Genomic DNA, 19,239 nt, shown 5'->3' with positions numbered 1-19,239 from the left:
GTTGTGTCGTTTACATTAAGAAATCGGTTCTATGGCAAGTAGGTACCGTTAATAACGGTCCAAAAAAATATTTTTCTTATTTCAAAAGTGCGTCCTTATTTGCGGCATTACATGTTTTTTTTTTTTTTTTCAAAGCAAAATAATTATCCGTTTTTGAGAAAATTGCAATATCTCGAAAACTTTATATTGGAGATATCCGTTAAAAAGGAGACAAATAAAATAAAATAAAATAAAATAAAATAAAATAAAATAAAATAAAATAAAATAAAATAAAATAAAATAAAATAAAATAAAATAAAATAAAATAAAATAAAATAAAATAAAATAAAATAAAATAGAATAAAATAAAATAAAATAAAATAAAATAAAAAAATAAAATAAAATAAAATAAAATAAAATATATACATATTATCAAAATTTGATAAAACGAAAGTCTTTTTCAAGACTTCAATTGTTGAAATTTTGAAATATTAAAAATTAAAAACAAAAACAAGCAACTTTCCAAGAAGTTAGAAACCTTAGAGCTTAAAATATATTTAATATATTTCACAAATATTAGTCCTAAAGAAGGGTATAAGCATACCCGAAACGTCGTCTAGTACTAACTAAGTATATTGAAAAAAGACCTATAGCCCGCGGAAAAAGTAAAATTTATTGATATATTGGCAGCCTTTTTTAACCAACCATTGCTTTTTAGCCAACCATTGTACTTATTTTACTTTACAAAAGGTCCCTAAATTCTTGTGTGCCCAAGGGCCCCAAGACAGTTAAAGACGGCCCCGGGAAGTGGGTTTGGAAACTATAACAGTTTTTAAGAATTGTTAAGTACTAGTATATTTTTTTCAAACAATTAATTTGTCCAGTCTTGTTATTTCCCAGCAATGGAAACTGGAAATGACAATCGAAATTGGTAAATTGCAGCTGAAACAATTAAGCCGCAGTCAATAATTTTAAATCACAGCCGAAAAGCATAAATCTAAAAAAAAACAATCGTAGCGGAAACTGGAAAGATACATTAAAAATTCGGAAATGACAGCCGAAAGCGCTGAAAAAATTAGTATTGGATAAAATGGGAAATAAGCACCTGCTCTTATGGTGAAAGTAGCTTTTTGTAAAAGCTTCTTGTGAAAAATAAGGAAAATGAATTTATGGTTTAATCTTTTAAGGAATTTAATACGAAATGTAAGAAAATATTAATTTTGGTTTTTATTATTTTTAAATGATTTTGACCACGACATGAAGTTTGGATAGAAAAAATTGAAAATCCTTATAATTTTTTTTTCAATAACTATGTATCCACAAAAATTTTTAAACATTAAAAAAAAAAAAATTTGGTATGCTATTTTTGAGAAAATGTAATTTTTCTAATAAAAAAAACCTGAAAATATTTTTTTTTTTGTTAATTTCCATTGAAAAGCCGAATACATCGTTACTTCGTTTCGTCGTTAATGACCGTTCTTTGACAGATACCTTAAATAAAAATTCAATAAATAGTTTTGTAATTTCGAAAATTGGGTCTCACAAAAAAAAAAAATTACTAAAATCGTAAGAGGCGTTTTTGAAAAAAAAAAAAAAAACTTTTCTGATGGCACGACCATTCCATTTAACCTTAAGAGAATCGCCCAAAACTGGAAGCTATCAATTTTTAAGAAGCTCACTAGTTTCGGGGGCAAAAATTGCATACAAAACTAGGAAGTCAAAAGAACATTTTTAAATATCAGCCAAAACTGGTAAGTCCCCGCGCCGTTAAAACAGCTAAAATGTAGCTGAGCTTAAAAAATCATTGTAAAACTGGTAAATCAGCGACCAACGAAAAGTTTCTCTTGAAAAATGAAAAAAAAAATACTCAAATGAGTTTTTTTAGATAATTAAAAGTGCTATAATTCATTCTTCAAGAAAATCCCAAACAAATCAAAAGTTCTTCAGATATTTGAAAAAAATGTCAAGAACCCGGACTTTGACCGACTATAAAATTGAATTTAACTAACTCACGGAGCTATGAAATAAAAACGGCACCGACCTCTTTTCCAAGATGGCGGCTGTTCCCGATGTTCTATCATCCAAAAAAATTCACTTTTACGTTAAAGACATACACCCAAACACGTTCCATGAAAAAAAAAAAATTTTCTCGCAAAAAATGCAAATTGATTTACTAATTTGCCTGGGCTATTTTGTTTAAAACTCATTTGAGTATTTTTTTCGTTTTTCAAGAGAAACTTTTCGTTGGTCGCTGATTTTACAAGAATTGTTTTTGAGGCCATTGCAAACAGTAAAAGAGTTGGTATTAAATTTTCTTCTATGCAATAGAACAAAGCAAATGGCTCTCCGTCCATCATTTCGATCCGTATTTATAAAATGCACATACACAAAATTGCACACAAGGCCATAAGGATGCAAATAAATTTTGTTTGTTTGTCATATTTAGTTTATATTAAATCAATCCCTTGAAGTCTGTTTACTTTAAAAGTCTAAAAGTTACCAAGTAACACGATTATCGAGTTTTAAAAACTTGATTTTAACTAAAAAAGTCAAAAATTTAAAAAAAAGTTCTAATTTTTGAATAGGTACATTTAAGTTGTTTCTTGGCAAAAAAAATTGCATACTATCAAAGTATTTTACCTCTACTTTATTTCATTAGTACAAAGTTTGGACGTACCGGCTACATATACAAAATGCCCCTTGATTTAGTAAAAAAAACCGTCAATTTTTTAACTTTTTTTCTTTGGTTTCAGGTAAGAATTTTAGTCAAAAATAATTTTTAAAATTTTTTAGCCATCTTAACTTGGCAGAAAATTTAATTTGCTATTAAAAGTGTCCTTAAACCATTTTAAAGTTAGGCTTGGTTTTCGAGTTAAATCAAAAAAACTGAACACCGACCAGTGTTGCCGTTTTCTCAGAAATGCACCAATGGATTTAGTAGCACTTTTGGCTGGAGTATTCCTTTATGCCAAGGAATCATAATCAGCAATAAAAACTCTTGAACGAATTTGTTCTATTTTTGCTCTGGAGCTCCGGTCTATTCTATAATCGACTATAATCGATTCACCAAAACTGTTTTCAAAACTGAAAATATTACCTACTCAATGATGTTTGGATATAAAAAAAAAACAAATAATCGTCTGTTTAAAACTGTAAAAATCTCAAATTGACCGAAAATTGACTTAGTAAAAAATGTTTTAAGCCTGTAAACATTGAAAAACGGTATTTTGGGAATAACTTGAAATTTCGAAAGTCCATAAAAAATTTCAAGTGCCATAATTTATTATGATGTACTCATTCATACCTGTAACCTCTGGTAGGTCACTTCAGAAGACATTAACATGTTTTTTTATTTTCTAACACAGTGTATTTGAATTTGAATTTTATTTCTGCGAAGGGCTTATTATATCAAGTGTATTTTCACCCATTGAAATGCTGTTTTTATAACTAAGCAGCTGTAACAATTAACAATTTGTTTTCCCATAGGTGTATTATGAATTTTTGAAAACCTTAACAGAACCAGTCAGAATAAGACTTTTTTCAGTTTTCCACTACTTGTAAGCCGATAAATAGTAATTTTGGCTTTTAAATTACCTATATTTTACTGCAATAAATTTGAATTTATGATTTACTTTTTTAATAAATGAATATATAATTGTTGCTTTTTTTAACATAATCTAATCAAGTGATCTAGAGTGTATCAATTATATCTTCATTAACATATACCACCTGTCTATCACAAAGTGGAATCCTCCACAAGTTAATTAGTATTCATCATCAATGGGTCGTCAATTGAAGAGTGCTGAATACACAAATAGTTATCTTAAAAAAATACGCACCTATCAAAATGCATGTAAAAAAGTGACATAATGCACCTCACTTATCTTGATATACATACACAGTCAAGGCAATTGTAACCAAATTAATAAAATTGTTAACAAAATGAAAATGGTTATGAATTTGCAAATTTTAAATTTATTCAGTTTAAATTGAAAGAGTTCATTCATAATAGCTTGTTACTTGGATTATCTCACTGGAATAATATGTTATCAAAAAAACGAAACTAGATAAATTATAAAATTTTTTTCTTCATATTGCAACTAATAATGGTGTTGTTGACTTTTTTGTATTTTTTTTAAGTATTTAATAGAGCAATTAAAAAATTGACAATATTAGGGAATTTGAAGACTTTTAGTTGCCAACCAAAAATGTTAGTTGGGATATACCAACTTAAAATAACATATAAAATAATTTTTGAAAATAGCACGTATACGCCACAGTGAACAAATATTTTTTTCAAATTACGTTTTCAGAGTAAAAATTAATTTTTTCATGACTAAATCAGCATTTAAACCCCTAATTTACTTTTAAAAAATAATCATGTGTGCAATTCACACGTGGTAGAAGTGAAACCTTAAAAAATCTTTTTTTTTTTTTTTTTTTATTAAACCATTAAAAAGCTTAAAAAATTTTCCTAAAGAATAAAGCCATACTAAAATGTTTACAATGCGCAAAAATATAAAAATAATTTATTGAAAACAATCATTTTCATAAAAAAAAAACGAAAAAAAACACGTACCTAATTTGTTTCCCTAACAACCTGTAAAAATTTTTACACCATCTGAAAGCTTATTGTACAAGCTCAAAATATATGTATCGATCAGGTCTATGAGACACCTACAACAGAGCTAGAATTTTTTGAACTCGATCAATTTCCATCAAAAAAAGCGAAAAAAACACGTATTTTTATCTTCTCACACTATTAAATCCATTTTTTTCCCTAACAATCTGTACAAATTTTTACACCATCTGAAAGCTTATTGTCTTAGCTCAAAATATATATATCGATCAGGTGTATGAGACATCTACAAAAAGAGCTAGAATTTTTTAAACTCGATGAAATTTCATCAAAAAAAGCAAACAAAAACATTTAGTTTTATGTTCTCATGCTATTAATTCAATTTTTTTGTTTGACAACCTATAAAAAATTTTACACCATGTGAAAGCTTATTGTTTCACCTTGTATAATGATGTATAAATCTTATTTCAAAGATGTCTAAAAGAAAAGTAAGAATTTTTTAAAGTCAACCATGTCGAATTTCCAGACTGAGATTACGGTAGCTGGTCATTGCCAACACATCTCCACAAGTGTTTTGAGGTATTTTTAACTTGTAGAGCACGTAACGTTATGCGTGATATATCAAATAAAAGGTTATGTTATCACTATCAGCATGCGTATTAAAGTTAAATCAAATTTGTATATGCACTAGATCAAAAGATATAACGTGTGTTGGAAAAGAACATCTTTTTACCGTTATCTCAGAATTTTGAATATGAAATTAATTGAAACTTTGTACAATTATAATTTATTAAATTACCTATCTACAGTACAAATTTCATTCATCTATCTATTAAAACAAAAAAGTTATAACAAGTTGAAGTCGTGTCGCGTTTTCGTTTCATCTTGTTTCAAATCACTACGATACTAAAGAAGTTTTCACTTCAATAATAAGGTTTTTCGAAATTTTCTTTAGAATAACTTTCCATGTTCTATAATTTCAAAATCAATATTTTCTTATCCTCTATTGTTTGAAAGTATTTTTCGTTAAACCCTTATCACAGTTATTGCAGCTTACTCTAACAATTTGCAAGGAACACCCAATAAAGTGCCCATAAACTACACTCGTAAAAGTTTTTGCAAATAATTGAGTTGTTATTTTATTTGTATGCTACTGCAACGAATGTATCTAATTGCTGTAATGGAATAAATTAAAGTTTAATTTGTGAATGAAAAAAAAAAATAAAAAAAAATACTAAATGCATCCCTTAAGATTTGTAGTTCCGTTCATTGAGTAGCATATCTCTCTCTTTGCGTTGAACCTACACAACATGCTACCGTAATATTGAAGTCTCTAATTATTGTAAACTCTATTTGATGTTGCAGGTAATTGTTATTAGGGTTAATTGCACAATATGAAGCTGCACTAACCTATACTTTTGAAAATTATTTCAATTCAAGTTACATATGTGTGTGTATAAGTGTTTATAGAGTGGCGCTTCATTTATAAACATTATATAGGTAAGCTTTAAGTGTTGAATGAAGCGCATTCTCTAGAACACAATTCAAAGTTACAGAACAATAATTTTAATCTCAATCAGAATGGGAAATAGTTATTTTAATTTGTCTGAAGCATGTGAACTGTGAATGTTTGTGAGGTAGGTAATTTGAAGCAGAAATCCAGTGTGGAAATTATAAATTAGCAAACTTGGATAAGCATTTTATATAAAACATTCGAGTTAGCAGAAGTACCTTCTCTGTAAAGTTTATATATCAAGGGCTGATTTATTGTTATTGTGGTTAGGAAATAACAGATATTAAAAACAATATACCACTTTCTAATAGTTATTCATAAGGCAAAGGCTTAAGAGCACTTTGAATTTATTAAAAATAAAAGCATTGCGTTACAACAGGAATAAGTATCGGCACTTTTGTTAGAATATAACCTTCTTTTTACAACTCAATTTGGTGTTGTATAGTTTCGATTCTTTTTTCATACAACGCACAGTGGTCCAAAGTCATTGCAATTGCGATAATCATATTTCACGTATGTGCTTAAAATCCAACAAATTTTTGTCCAGGGTTAATGAATATTGGAAGCTTCAAAAACCGAATAAATTTTAAAATTCGTGGAAGACTTGGCTGATACGGGTATTAAAAATTTCGTTATTTTAAAACCAAAGAAATTAAACAAAAATCTAAAAAGCTAGTTGAAAATTGATTTTTTATTTATTGGAGGTTGTAGAAAGGACTATTTTTATTACAATTATAATTTTTGTTTTTAACTTTATTTGTTGACCTTGAGTTCAGTAATGAAATTTCCCTAAAAAGTCTTCGCACTAAAATCAACTGAAATCTAATCAATGACTATTCCGAAAACACTTACTAAAAAATGTTGCTGCCTTTTTTTATTTATGTCTATAAATCGAAAGTTTTTTTTTTAATGTTTCCTTAAAATGCAAGTGATCTGTGATCTTATGGTGCATACAAAGGAAAAAAGTAAAAATTTAAGAATTTCCATTCAGGAGGCGTGGAATCCGAATTTTCATAATAAAGCACTTCTGAGAATCGCAGAATTTTGAAACTACTTAGAATGGTAGAGCTGATAGATATAGTACAGGGAAAAAATGTAAAAAAAAAATTCTCCCCAGGGGGCGTGGTTTCTGCCCATTTTCTTTGAGTTATTATTTAATATTTTAGATTACTTCTGATCATTGTAGAATTTTGATAGAATTAGTAGTAAGTACAAATGAAAAATAAAATAACACATCATTTTCTTCCATTTTTGCTGAATTATTCTCAAAAAATATTATAGAACACTACTAAGTATCGTAAAATCTTGAAGCTTGGTCAAATGTTAGCTTTACATAATGCAAAAAACTAATAAAAACACACACCTGAGATTTTCTAAAAAAAAGCAATGCCTTGCAAAAAAAATTAAAATAAAAAACATAGCTGCTAAAAAAGAGCACAAAAACACTTTTCTAATAGACATTAACTGTTTTAATGACAAAAACATAAAAAAGTATTACAATATTAATAATTCTTTTGCTTTCATCTATTGCAAGTTCTTTATTTTTGTTAAAAAGAGGCTTTTTGATATAATGTGATAATGATGATGATGATAATGATATAATGATCTTTATTGCTTTGATTGCAACTAACAAGTAAAGAATTAAAAAATATGAATTTCAACAAATTTTATTAAAACTACTCGATTAATAGCTATAAAATTATGGTTTATTTTAAAAAAGTTATTAAAATATCTCAAACCTTTCAAAAGTTATGAACTTTGCAACGAAAAATGAAAATCTTGTCCATTGTGCAACTTTTCTTTTAAAATGAATGCGTTATTGAAATTTTTGTTTTTTGAATACAATCCAACTTAGTTTTTTTTTTATTTTTTACGGTCTGATATTTTTAAATAATAATTGTACCTACATAATCAAGATTTTTGATCAAAAAGGTTTTTAGCTTTTTAACATGAATTCACATATGTTTTGAAGTTCTGAATATTAAGGGCAAATAAATGGCCCGGTTAAGATGGACCAAAAATTTTCACTAAATGCACCTTGCTAGATGAAAAGTATTGAATTTAATGAGGTGCACCAAGAATAAACTTTAAGCACTTTGCATATTCAATTCAAAATGTGATACGGTAGTTGTAATATTGAACCCGTTTGACCTTAAATTTAGTTCGACATGATGTTTAAACTAGTAGGGGTTGCATTGTTGACCAGATATCACCAAAATGTTTGATTTGATAATGTTGACACTTGATTCAAATATGTGTTCATTTCATAGCACTGCTGACTTCAAAGTTAGTTAACTATGAACAAAGTATTTTTTTGTGTGTACAAAAATTAATCAAACTGCATTGTTGAAGTTAACAATAAGTATTGCTGACGAAAATTCAAACAAGAAGGTTTATAATCGACATACAAGCAAAAGGAAACTTTTAGAAAAACTGGTCGATTCGTTTTCAAAAACAATACTTTTTCCAAAATCAAATTCCTTTTTCTTTGTTTTAATCAAAATTGAAAAGATGAAACAAATTTTTTTTTTTTACAAATTAAACATTAAAAAAGTTTTAAGATTCTCAAGCCCTCAAGTAAAACACTAAAAAGCACCCACAAAATTAAATTCTTTAGATCCAAGATGGGCCATGGACCCAGTATAGACCAAAATAAAGTTTTGAATACACAGTATTGAAGTGTCATTTTTAATAATTTTGTTGAGTGTTTCAGGCGTTTTATGTGTCAACTCTAAAAATACGTCAATTTTCCAATATTTATCAAAAGTTGTCTTTGAAAAGAAGTTTCGGAAGAATAATTATGAAATTTCTTTATGATTACAATTTTCTCATCATTTTCTTCTTAGATAATAATTAACCACAAATCAAACTAAAATCTTCCTTAATTACTTTATCACAAATGCATTCCACCTGCATCCAATAAATAACAAAACCATCAAAATGCTTTCAATCAATTAACTTTCACAGCCAGTGGCAATCCCCATTAAAAGTTCCCATTCGGTTTTAAAACCAATCAAGCGCATCAAAAGACTAACTTTCATCTTTCTTAAAAGTCTTCAATACCACACCACACATACAACTCCCAACCAAAAACAAAAACAATGTTAAACTCATAATCTGTGTATAAAATAAAGGAGATCCTGGTAGAACAGGCACACGTATTGGTAAAAGTAAAGAACGTGTCACCTCATAAATCGATTCCAAGTATCCACAAATAGCCAGTGGCTGACGTGAAAGTAATACACTGCAACTTCGATCCTTATAATTTACATTGTTCGACCACACAGTCTGCCTATAAGGATTTATCCTATCCACTACCACCATTATCCTCACACACACACACACACACACACAAACAATGCCATTGCGCAATTCCTTTCCGTTAAAATGATTCCTGTCCATTGTTTTAGGACTTAAACGATAGAAAATTGCTCGTTAAACAAGACCGTCAGGTGTAGGCGTACGTACAATATAATCCAGAAGATCATTACCCGCACAGGACAGTTTTAATCCAATACCTCTAGACCCACACCTATACATTCCAGATATACCCAAGTCCAGGTGCAGGTAGAAACCTACTGGTCTCATTTTACGAGACGTGCTGCTTTGCGGTGGGGGACAACGACAGACACAGTAAACAGGGATTAAGCTTAAGGACAATTGAATTATTTAAAAAGACAACGATGATGATAATGACAGGACCAAAACTGGCAAGAATTAATAATGCTGTTTTGAAACATGACTAAAGTTGTTTGGATTCAGAGTCTGAGTTCGAGGCAGAGCCAGAGCCAGAGCCTCTCAGATTCCACATACATGATGGTTGTTTGTGTACCTATAAACGTATTGCGTATATGAAAGAACGTCCTCGTCCTCGTCCTCATCGTTGTCGTAGTCCTCCTGTCCTTGTCTGAATATGATGTGTGAAGAAGGAAAAACCCATTAGAAGGACCCAAGTTCCATTAAAATGGAGATTGAGTCCAGGAGTATAGTATGAATGTAGTTGTTGTTCGGTTGTCGGGTGTTTATTTGATAAACTGTCCTTTTATTGTATCTTTCTCTTTGGAAGCTACTACTGGGAACTACTGGACCTGATGAGGAATAAAAAAATATAGTTAAGTAATCTCAACAGGACAACCCTAAGAACTGTTTTCATAGCAAAAGGTGGAATTAATTTGTTCTCTGTCAGATAGAATGATGATGGCAGCAGAAGTGTAAGAGGAGCAAAAATCTTTACATTTGGGAAAAGTTTTTCTTTTATTGTCTTTGCTAAAATGTACTTAAAGTAGTTTTTAAGTTAAACTTCTTAGCAAAGAAGTAGAACTTTTAGGAACTGTGGACAAATATTATCAAATCTGGCTGAGTGGAAGATTTGATGAACATTTCGGTTGTAAAGTTTTCTAGATGTTGTTATGGATAAATTGTGTTCTTTTCTTTTTTTTTTTTGGTGATTATCTTGAAACGGAAGTGTAAAAAAGTAAAATTTAAATATTTTAAAATAAAATAAAAAATGCAAAACCAATGAAACTGGGATCAGTATCTTTAATCCAAGGACACATTTGTTCTCAAAGATTAATGGAAACTTTGCAAAATAAAATTATTTAAAGTAGCATACCTTTTGTTAAAGAGAAAGTAAATGAAATTGGGTCGCACGAACATGCTCTTAGACTTCTAGTTATTTATTATTTTTTTTAAACTTTGATGTATAGCGATGATTTAAGAAAACTGTTTAAACGTATAGTAGAAACTTTGTTAAATTCTTTTTCTAGATAATAAGTTGTTCTTAAAATACATATTGATATTTTTTTTTGATTGCACAGATATTAATTTTTAAAGGCTGTTCCATATCTTCATCATGATAATTTGACTTTGATAAATACAGTGTTTTATTAATTTATTCTTATGAAGAGAACAATAACAAAAAAGTCATTCACAAGTTTTCAAGAAAACATCATGATAATAGAGAAAACCTCCACCAGATAAAATCTTTTTTTGTGTTAGTTTTAAATAGCTAGGAATACAAAATTTAATTTTTATTTAAAATGCAGCTACTATAAGTATTTGAAGTGCCTTCCTTGATTTTGTATGTGCATAATGAAGCCCGTTTATTGGATTTCACTAAGAAAATCTATATGAAAAAAAAACTTACAATTCGCTCTAAAACTGAAATAAAATGCAAGACTGGGTTGCACGCACTTGCTCTTGTAGTTCAAAGTACCTTTATAATATATTAGTTTTATATTGATAAACAAAGTCAATAAAACACCTTATAGTCTTGTTTAATTTTAAATTTTAAATTTTTTGTTTTTTTTTTTTTTATTGATTACGCGTTTCGGTACATTTTTAAGCCAGATATTAAAAAACAAAAAACCAAACAAACCTCGGAAATTACAAAAAATAAAATGCACGACTGGGTCGCTTGTACTTACTCTTGTAGTTCACAGTATCTTTATCTTAAATATCTATTGGAAATTAAAGATTTTGTAGAAAAAAAATAAAAAAAAAAAAAAATAAAAAGTTTAAAAATTAAATTAAAAAATTTTTTTTTCAAAAATGTTTTTAAAAATATTTTTTTTTTTAACATTTTATACTTAATGATCTCTGTAAATTTTAAATAAAATAACTAATGCTTTGATGAAATATATGAACTTAAAAAATATGTCAATTTTTGAAAAACGGCAACGCCATATTTCCGTTCTCCGCATTTTTTGAGAAAAAATAAAAACGCAGTTTTGTTGGAATCAATAAGAGTATTCCGCACACCGAATTTGATCGAAATCGTTAGAGCCGTTTTCGAGATATTTGCAATACCTCGAAAACGTTATATGGGAGGTATGCGTTAAAATAGAGATATTAAAAAAATAAAAAAAAACGGGTCTAGGGAATTACGTAAAAATCATCTGTACCAAGTTTCAAGCAAATCCATCCATCCGTTTAGGCCCTAGCTCGATGTACAGATGGACGCACAGACGCACCGACCGACGGACGGCGTGACGAAAACCACTTTTTTGATCTTCTCCATCTTCGTAATGTTGGTTTTGATTAAAACCTCGATTTTTTTTTCTACACGAAACCAATACTTGCCCTATAGAGCAAGTAAAAATCAAAATCGTCAGAGCCGTTTTTTTTTTTTAAGAAAAATAATTTTTTATAAATATTTTTGTTTGAAAATAAAATTTTTATAAAGTAACCATTTCACTTTGTTGTTCTTATTAATCAATATTTAATTACAAAAATTATAATGCTCCGTTTTCAAAAATTTGGTTTCCTAAAAAAAAATTAATTTTTGTTTTATAACCGAAAAAATGTATTTGTTTTTAATTTTTTTAATTTAACACCAAAACCTTATGAAATTTCTTATTCTATTAAAAAAAACAATTCTGTGGTAGGTAAAAAAACTGTTGAAAGATAGACCTTGGTTAAGAGCCCAAATTTGCATTTTTTTCACAAAAACTCCTTTTGAGAAAATTAAACTTCAACTTTAATTGTTTTCAAAAAATTATTTATAAAAAAAATGCATGACTGGCTCGTACGATTTTGCTTCTATGTTAAAAAATGCTTGGAATACCTAAGGTCTTAAAAATTCATAAAAGAATTTATTAAAAAAAAATTTTTGACTAAAGATTTGATTTGTTGAATAACATAGAACTTATAGAAAAAAATTCAAAAGCGTTAGAGCCGTATTTTTTTAAACATATTTTTTTTTTTTAATGTAGGTACAAAATGTATAAAAATTTGGTAATAAAAAAGAAATATTAATCGACACAACAAAGCTTCGATAAAATTTTTGAGCCCGTTTAAAAAAAAAATTGAACTTTTTTTTAAAAAATTGAACTTTTTTTTAAAAAATTGATCTTTTTTTAAAAAATTGATGTTTTTTTAAAAAAATCAAAAATTTTTTTTAGAAAATATTTGTGAATACTACACGACAGAGATATTAAACTTTGTGTTTTTTAATTTCTGAATCATTAGAGCCAACTTAACCAAACAGTTAACTTTTTTTTCATTTTTATTTCTTTTTAAATTTTATTTTTTCTCAAAACTAAAAAAACTCTTCAAAAAATAATTAAAAAAAAAACTTATAGCAATTGTATTTGGTAAATATTTCAATAATAGTTGAACAAAAATTTTACAGAACCAATAGCTAAAATAAAACCCTTATTGGGAATATAGATTATTTATAATGAGGAAGGATTCTGACTAAAAGATCTGCTTTTTAAATAAAAATTATTTTTGGAATTATTGAATGGAAATAAATGCCAGTTTATCCTTTCATAATCAGTAAACCCATCAAAAATCCATTTTATTTTCATTAAACTTTTAACTTTGAAGGCAGAGTTATTTATCTGTCAATCAGAAACCATTATAGCTATCAGCACTCATTTATTACCTTTTAAAAGGTTACTTAATGTCTATCCATCCATGATAACTTAAATGGTTTCTTTTTAACAGGAAGATATTTTCAATTGAAATTCCTTGAATTCCATCAATGATGTTTTTTAAATTAAAAAAAAAATCGAAGAAATCTAAAACTAAAAATAATTTTACTCAACTCATTTCAAACTCACATTTTGATCTTAATCGTTTTTATAATATATCCAATTCATTTAATTTATCCACAAAAATAATCATAATCAGCTTAATCTTTGTTGATAAATTTTTATTATTTAAATAGAAACATCACGTTTCCAATTTGCATTCAGTGCCAAGATTCATTGCACTATAAGATGTGATAAACAAATCAGCGAAATCAGCTCAAACCGGAAATTTCATTTAAAAAAGAATCTTTCTTCGTTGAGTTTGCTTTTGTTTATAATAATTTATGCGCGAGTAATCCACTTTAAACAGCAAAAAAAAAAAAAAAAGAAGAAAATCAAATCAGACGAAATGAATCACCCTCTCTCTCTCTCTACCGACCGGCCGGCTTCAGTAACATAAAACACAATATTTATCTATAAAATACAATTCTATCACTAGAATCATCCCCAACACTAACACAATTTAATTTGATTTTTTTTCACTCTCAAATTCATTCAAATTCATTGAAATGAACCGCTGTACAGAAAAAGCAGTAGTTTCAACTTAAAATTTAAAATAGGGGTGTGTGGCCTCTTCGAGCTGGAAAAACTGGTAATGGTCACTATATTTCACTATGGAGCCACTGGCGAGGGATCTAATTATCCTAAAGACATCAACAACAACAACTATACAAAAATCTTCAAGACAAAAGTCGAGTCGGTTGAATTTTGATTGAATGAAATTTAGCTCACAAACACATCACCAACACTATCACTGTAACTTGTTGGTCACTATATTCAGGGAATTACCATGACAGACCGACCGGCCTGGCTATAATAGAGAATATCTCTCATCACGAAAATATTTGTCACACAAAAATGTCATCGAATACAGACTTTGAATATGGAAAAAGGGGGACGTTTTAGGGGAGGTTTTGAGATATAAAATTTAATAAAGCACCCGACTGATGACCATGAGTGAGTATATACCGTTCCGAATGTGGGTGGGGTATATACGTATATCAATTAAATAGACGAGCCGACGACGACTTGTAAAACCGGTTAGCTTGACTTGAAGCTCACTATAATAATTGATATGATTTATAGCGAACAGATACTTTTTATCTAATTTATTATTTTCCGAGCTGATATTCTTGATTTGGGGTAATTTTTTTCTAGATTTAAAACATTATTGGCATTATTCACACTTAAAACAGGTTTCCACTATGTTTAAGACGAAAAAGATACACTTTAAGAACAGCAAAGATACTTTTTTTTCCATGTTTAAAGACATTCACTGATTATATTGAACTTGCCCGGGCGCCATTTTTGTATTTTCTTTCACATAATTTCCCTTCAACTGGAGTAAAACTTTTGTATCTTTTTAAATAATTAACTTTATTTTGGCAACGGTTTTGGTATCGTCGCGTAACGAATGCGGAAAGTAACAACTGACAGCAAAAAAATAAAAATCGAAACTCCTTCCGTGACCTGGTTGAATGAATATACCATTCAAGGTCATTCCCTATAAAAGGCGATTTAACTTAGGTTCACAAAAGCAGAACAAGGACTTGTTTCATTTATATGGAACTTTATACTATAACGAAACGGAACACAAAAAAAAAAATTATGCTGCACGCATAGGTCGCATATGAAAACTGTATGAGGATATACAAGGATAGCGTGCGATAAAAGGCTTACACTATTTTACGTGAGTAGCTGACATCCTGAAGAAGGATGATTCAATATAAGGAAAGGTTTTTTTTTGTTTTTGTTATTTTCTTTGCTCAGTAAATAATATTTCCGTTCAAGTGAAAATAGAACAGAAAAAAAAAAACTAAAGTAAAATATTTAAGCAGGCAGACAGGGAATGAACGCGTGTAAAGTATTTGAATTCCGTGGTTTGACTGAGCATACAACAGGAGCGGTGAAACATTTTATTAGTTTATAAGGCGAGGAGAGGTGTATAGTCAGCTACTACTTTATAAAGAGCTGTATTAACTAAATTATAGTATGGTTTAGATATATGTAAAACTATGGAAGATGAGGGTGGTGTATAGTGGAACAAAGTAGAGCTTACGTTGGGAAAAAATCAACCAGAAAAGACTGACAGCTCAAAAGATCAGACCAAAACTTAATTTTACTATAGAAACGCTTCTAAATACTTAGTAGACTTTTTCTAAAAAAAAAACTCCTTGGGTTATTCAGTAAAAGAATATATGGTCCAATTTTTTAGTACTTGTTGTCCCACTGTACAATGACGATAAAAAACCGTGCGAATGTATAGGAATTTGTTGTAAATGGGGTGACAACAGGGAATTGTTTTTAATGATAAATTTAATTTTTTATAAACTTTTTTTTTTTTATATAACATTATATACATTGAAAGGGAGAATTGAATAAACGTTTTTAAGAAAATTTATCCAAACGGATGATTAAATTGGAAAAATGGTAGTTAAAAAATGACGTTGCATTATGGATAGTAACGATGAAAGAATGCAATTTTTTTTATATGTTTTGATGTGTATCAGAAAATGTCTTTTCTATTTAGAAATAGGGTGTTTGAGCTAGAAAAAAAAGCTTAATTTTACAAATAGTAGGTAATACAATTTTCATTCAGGATAAGTGTAAATTCATGTGAGTTTTAAAGTTAAACATCCAAATGATTTCTGCTTAAATTTTTCCACACTTTTATAATTATGCTACATAATTATTGTTTTCACTTATATTTAACTAAGTATGACTTTCCACATCATGATTTTGGTAGAATGCCGCACGTAATAACATTTTTTGTTACTTCAGGTTTCTATAACGTGTAACTTAAAAAAAAGTCTTACATTTGATTTAACTGGATCCTCAATAGCTTTTTAAGAAATGACCATGAGAAAAAAATTCCAACCCTTTTTCAATTTTATTATTTCCTAGTGGAGTACATAAGCTCAAAAACTGGCAATATAATGGAACCGAGCCGAATAGCTCCAATTCAGATTTTTTTAAACATCGGTACTTTTTAAACCCCATAATGGAATAAAAATTGTTTTTTTTTTTTTTTAATTAAAATTATGATTTTCGTGAAAAAGTAATTTATTTAATTTACCAAAAGACTTTCTTGGTTATTTAAGGAAAAGAATTACCAGGGAGTTAGGAACGATTTTCTATCTTTTGAGCGCTAAAAGTAATTTTTTTTCACAAATTGATTACAATCGACACATATAAAACTATGGAATATATTTTCGAAAAGTAATAATTCTGTCTTCAAAGTCCAAAATCGAAATTATATAGAATATACTCGTATAGTGTTTTTGAAAAACTGGTCCTTAACATTAAAGTTTTGAAAAAAAAAAAAAAAAAAAAAAATTGAATTAACAGTAATTCAGAAGTATTTTTGATACAATTTACCGAAATACATAATTATTAATTCTGTATTTCGGTAAATTGTATCAAAAATACTTAAGTGACTTGTCATATCTACTGAAAGTAAACAATTTGCTTGAAATTCTTGAGTTTTTTTTTTTTTTTTCAAAAATCCGCTTTTGAAAATCATTCTGCATGAAACGAGTTTTTGTTAATAATATTTGAATAAGATTTGCTTACTAACTGTGCTATTGCAAAGCTAGTCTTTAGGCAATACCTTGATTATTAAGGTCCATTTGCTGAAACTAGTCGTAAATTTTGATCTTAGCTAGGCCGAACATAGGTCTTATGTTTTACTTAGTTTATTCTAAGTTTCTAAAAAAATTTTATGTTCAACCTAGCACTGATTGACTTTCATGCGAGAAATCCCTGGGAACTTCAAATTAATTTGTCAAATCGATATAAACGTCAGTTAGTTTTTATTTGTTTTTGAGAAATTTTAGCAATACAAATTGTTAAGAACGCCTTTAAATTAACGGAAAAAGGTAAAAATAGTGAAAGCCCAGTAAAACTTGCGTTTTAATTAATAAATGGAATAATTTTAGTGAATGTGTTTGTGTTTTGTGAACGTATGTGTGTGTCAAAATAAGTGTTGAAAAAAAACAACAAAAGGGTGAACATTCTCTCAAAAAATTTTTCAGAGAATTTTTTGCGTTTGCAGATGGTTAGGATTTATAAAAGTAAGTCAACTCATATTGCTATACTATAATTTTTGTCCATTTTGGTACCAACGCATCATTTTTTGAGCTATATTCTCTCTTTTTTCTCAAATAAATATGCTTAAGTAGAACGTAAACTACTTATGATCTACTATTTCTTCCCCCTAAGTTATGTTTAACTTAGAGGAATTTATGACCTAGTTTGAAGTTCGTGCAAATCGCAATGTAGAACTTAGGGCTTTACGATTTACTTAAATATTTAAGTTTCGTTTCAGCAAATGGGCCTAAACGAAAAGTTTATGTTTATTTCTTCGAAAACTTATCTTTGCAACCATTTTTTTTTTTTTTTTCAATAAATTGGTTTCTAAAAAGATAGTTGTTTTTTATGTGTAAAAATAAATAAAAGAATTTGATTGAGATCTTGAATACCCTGTAAATTCACTTCTAAAAATGTCAGTTTGAAACTGGTGAATTCGAGGTTGAAAACAAAAATTAATTAATTGATAACACTAGTCAAAATTGTCAAATTATATATGTATATTTAATATGTAAATCCTGTTTCAAAGATGTTTTGATAGTTTATTTGCAAACATAAAATTGAATGATCCTTACAAATGACAAAATGACATCACTATAGCCTCTCAATTTAGGAACAAGTAAGTAGATTTGACTGGAACTAAAAAAACAATTTTAATAATACAAATATTTCCCAGACGTATAAATTAAAATCTCTAACAAATTGTCCTATGTAGTCAGATAGCCGAAAACTTATTTAAGCAATTGGCAAAAAAAAAAAAAAACAAATAAAAACAAATACACAGAAGCAAATGTCTTAAAAAAAAAAATTGTTTAGCCTTAAATTTCCTTGGAATTATCTTATTGACTTAAATCGCCTCAATCACAGACAAGTGGCTGGAGTGCACATGATTTCACTTATGACCCCCTCATACTACTTGATTGACCTTTAACAAGTCTATACGTCTCTGTCGTTAATGCTAAAGTAAATAGTCACTGCTGGATACGAAATATATATAAGATTCGTAATCATATGGTTGCCACTATGCAAATTTTCCTTCACTCTAAAATTCCAAAAATAAAATTTTTTACTATATGATATAAAAAAAAAATTACGAAATCTTCAAAATTCGAAAATTTAAAAAGTCCCTAATAATAAAATTCCTATATTCCGAAAAACGAATCCTCGAGATAAATACCCAATTTTAACATCATGAATTTAAATATTCCAAAATTAAAAGTAGCAAGTTCAAAATTTAGAGATTTTAAAATTTTAGAATTAATTAAACCATAAAATTAAGACCCCAAAATCCGGAATTTTAAAATTCCGAACAATAAAATCTCGATTATCAATAGAAAAGCTAAACTTTCTAACATCCTTAATCTCAAAAGTTTTAGAATTTAGAATCTTAAACCTTTGAAGTTTGAGGTCTTACGCGAATTGTATTAGTTTTGAAAAGACCCTACAGTTTAAAAATTATTTTGTGGCAACTCTAGTGGCAACCCTAACAAGTGTTATACACATCACTTTGCCGACATCGCACAAAGCTACATCATCATCATCAT

General features: G+C 28.4%; 2 protein-coding genes across 9 annotated transcripts in view; one reads left to right on the top strand and one right to left on the bottom strand.

Annotated features, from left to right (window-relative positions):
* LOC129910386 (probable serine/threonine-protein kinase DDB_G0282963) overlaps nucleotides 1-19,239 on the top strand; it is a 364,973-nt gene that overhangs the window by 14,280 nt on the left and 331,454 nt on the right. The gene's annotated exons all lie outside the window — the stretch shown is intronic.
* LOC129910387 (axotactin) overlaps nucleotides 1-19,239 on the bottom strand; it is a 127,949-nt gene that overhangs the window by 92,719 nt on the left and 15,991 nt on the right. The window contains exon 1 of one of the 7 annotated variants that reach the window (XM_055987758.1): nucleotides 15,287-15,495. The exons of 5 other annotated variants lie outside the window; for them this stretch is intronic. The gene's annotated coding sequence lies outside the window, so the exon portion shown is untranslated. Of the gene's footprint in view, nucleotides 1-13,636; nucleotides 13,907-15,286; nucleotides 15,496-19,239 lie in introns of those variants that run through there. One more of the 7 variants, XM_055987757.1, reaches the window with a different exon arrangement.

This window comes from Episyrphus balteatus, chromosome 2, assembly GCF_945859705.1.
Source record: "Episyrphus balteatus chromosome 2, idEpiBalt1.1, whole genome shotgun sequence".
NCBI lineage: Eukaryota > Metazoa > Arthropoda > Insecta > Diptera > Syrphidae > Episyrphus > Episyrphus balteatus.
This window is presented reverse-complemented; position numbering and strand designations above follow the sequence as displayed.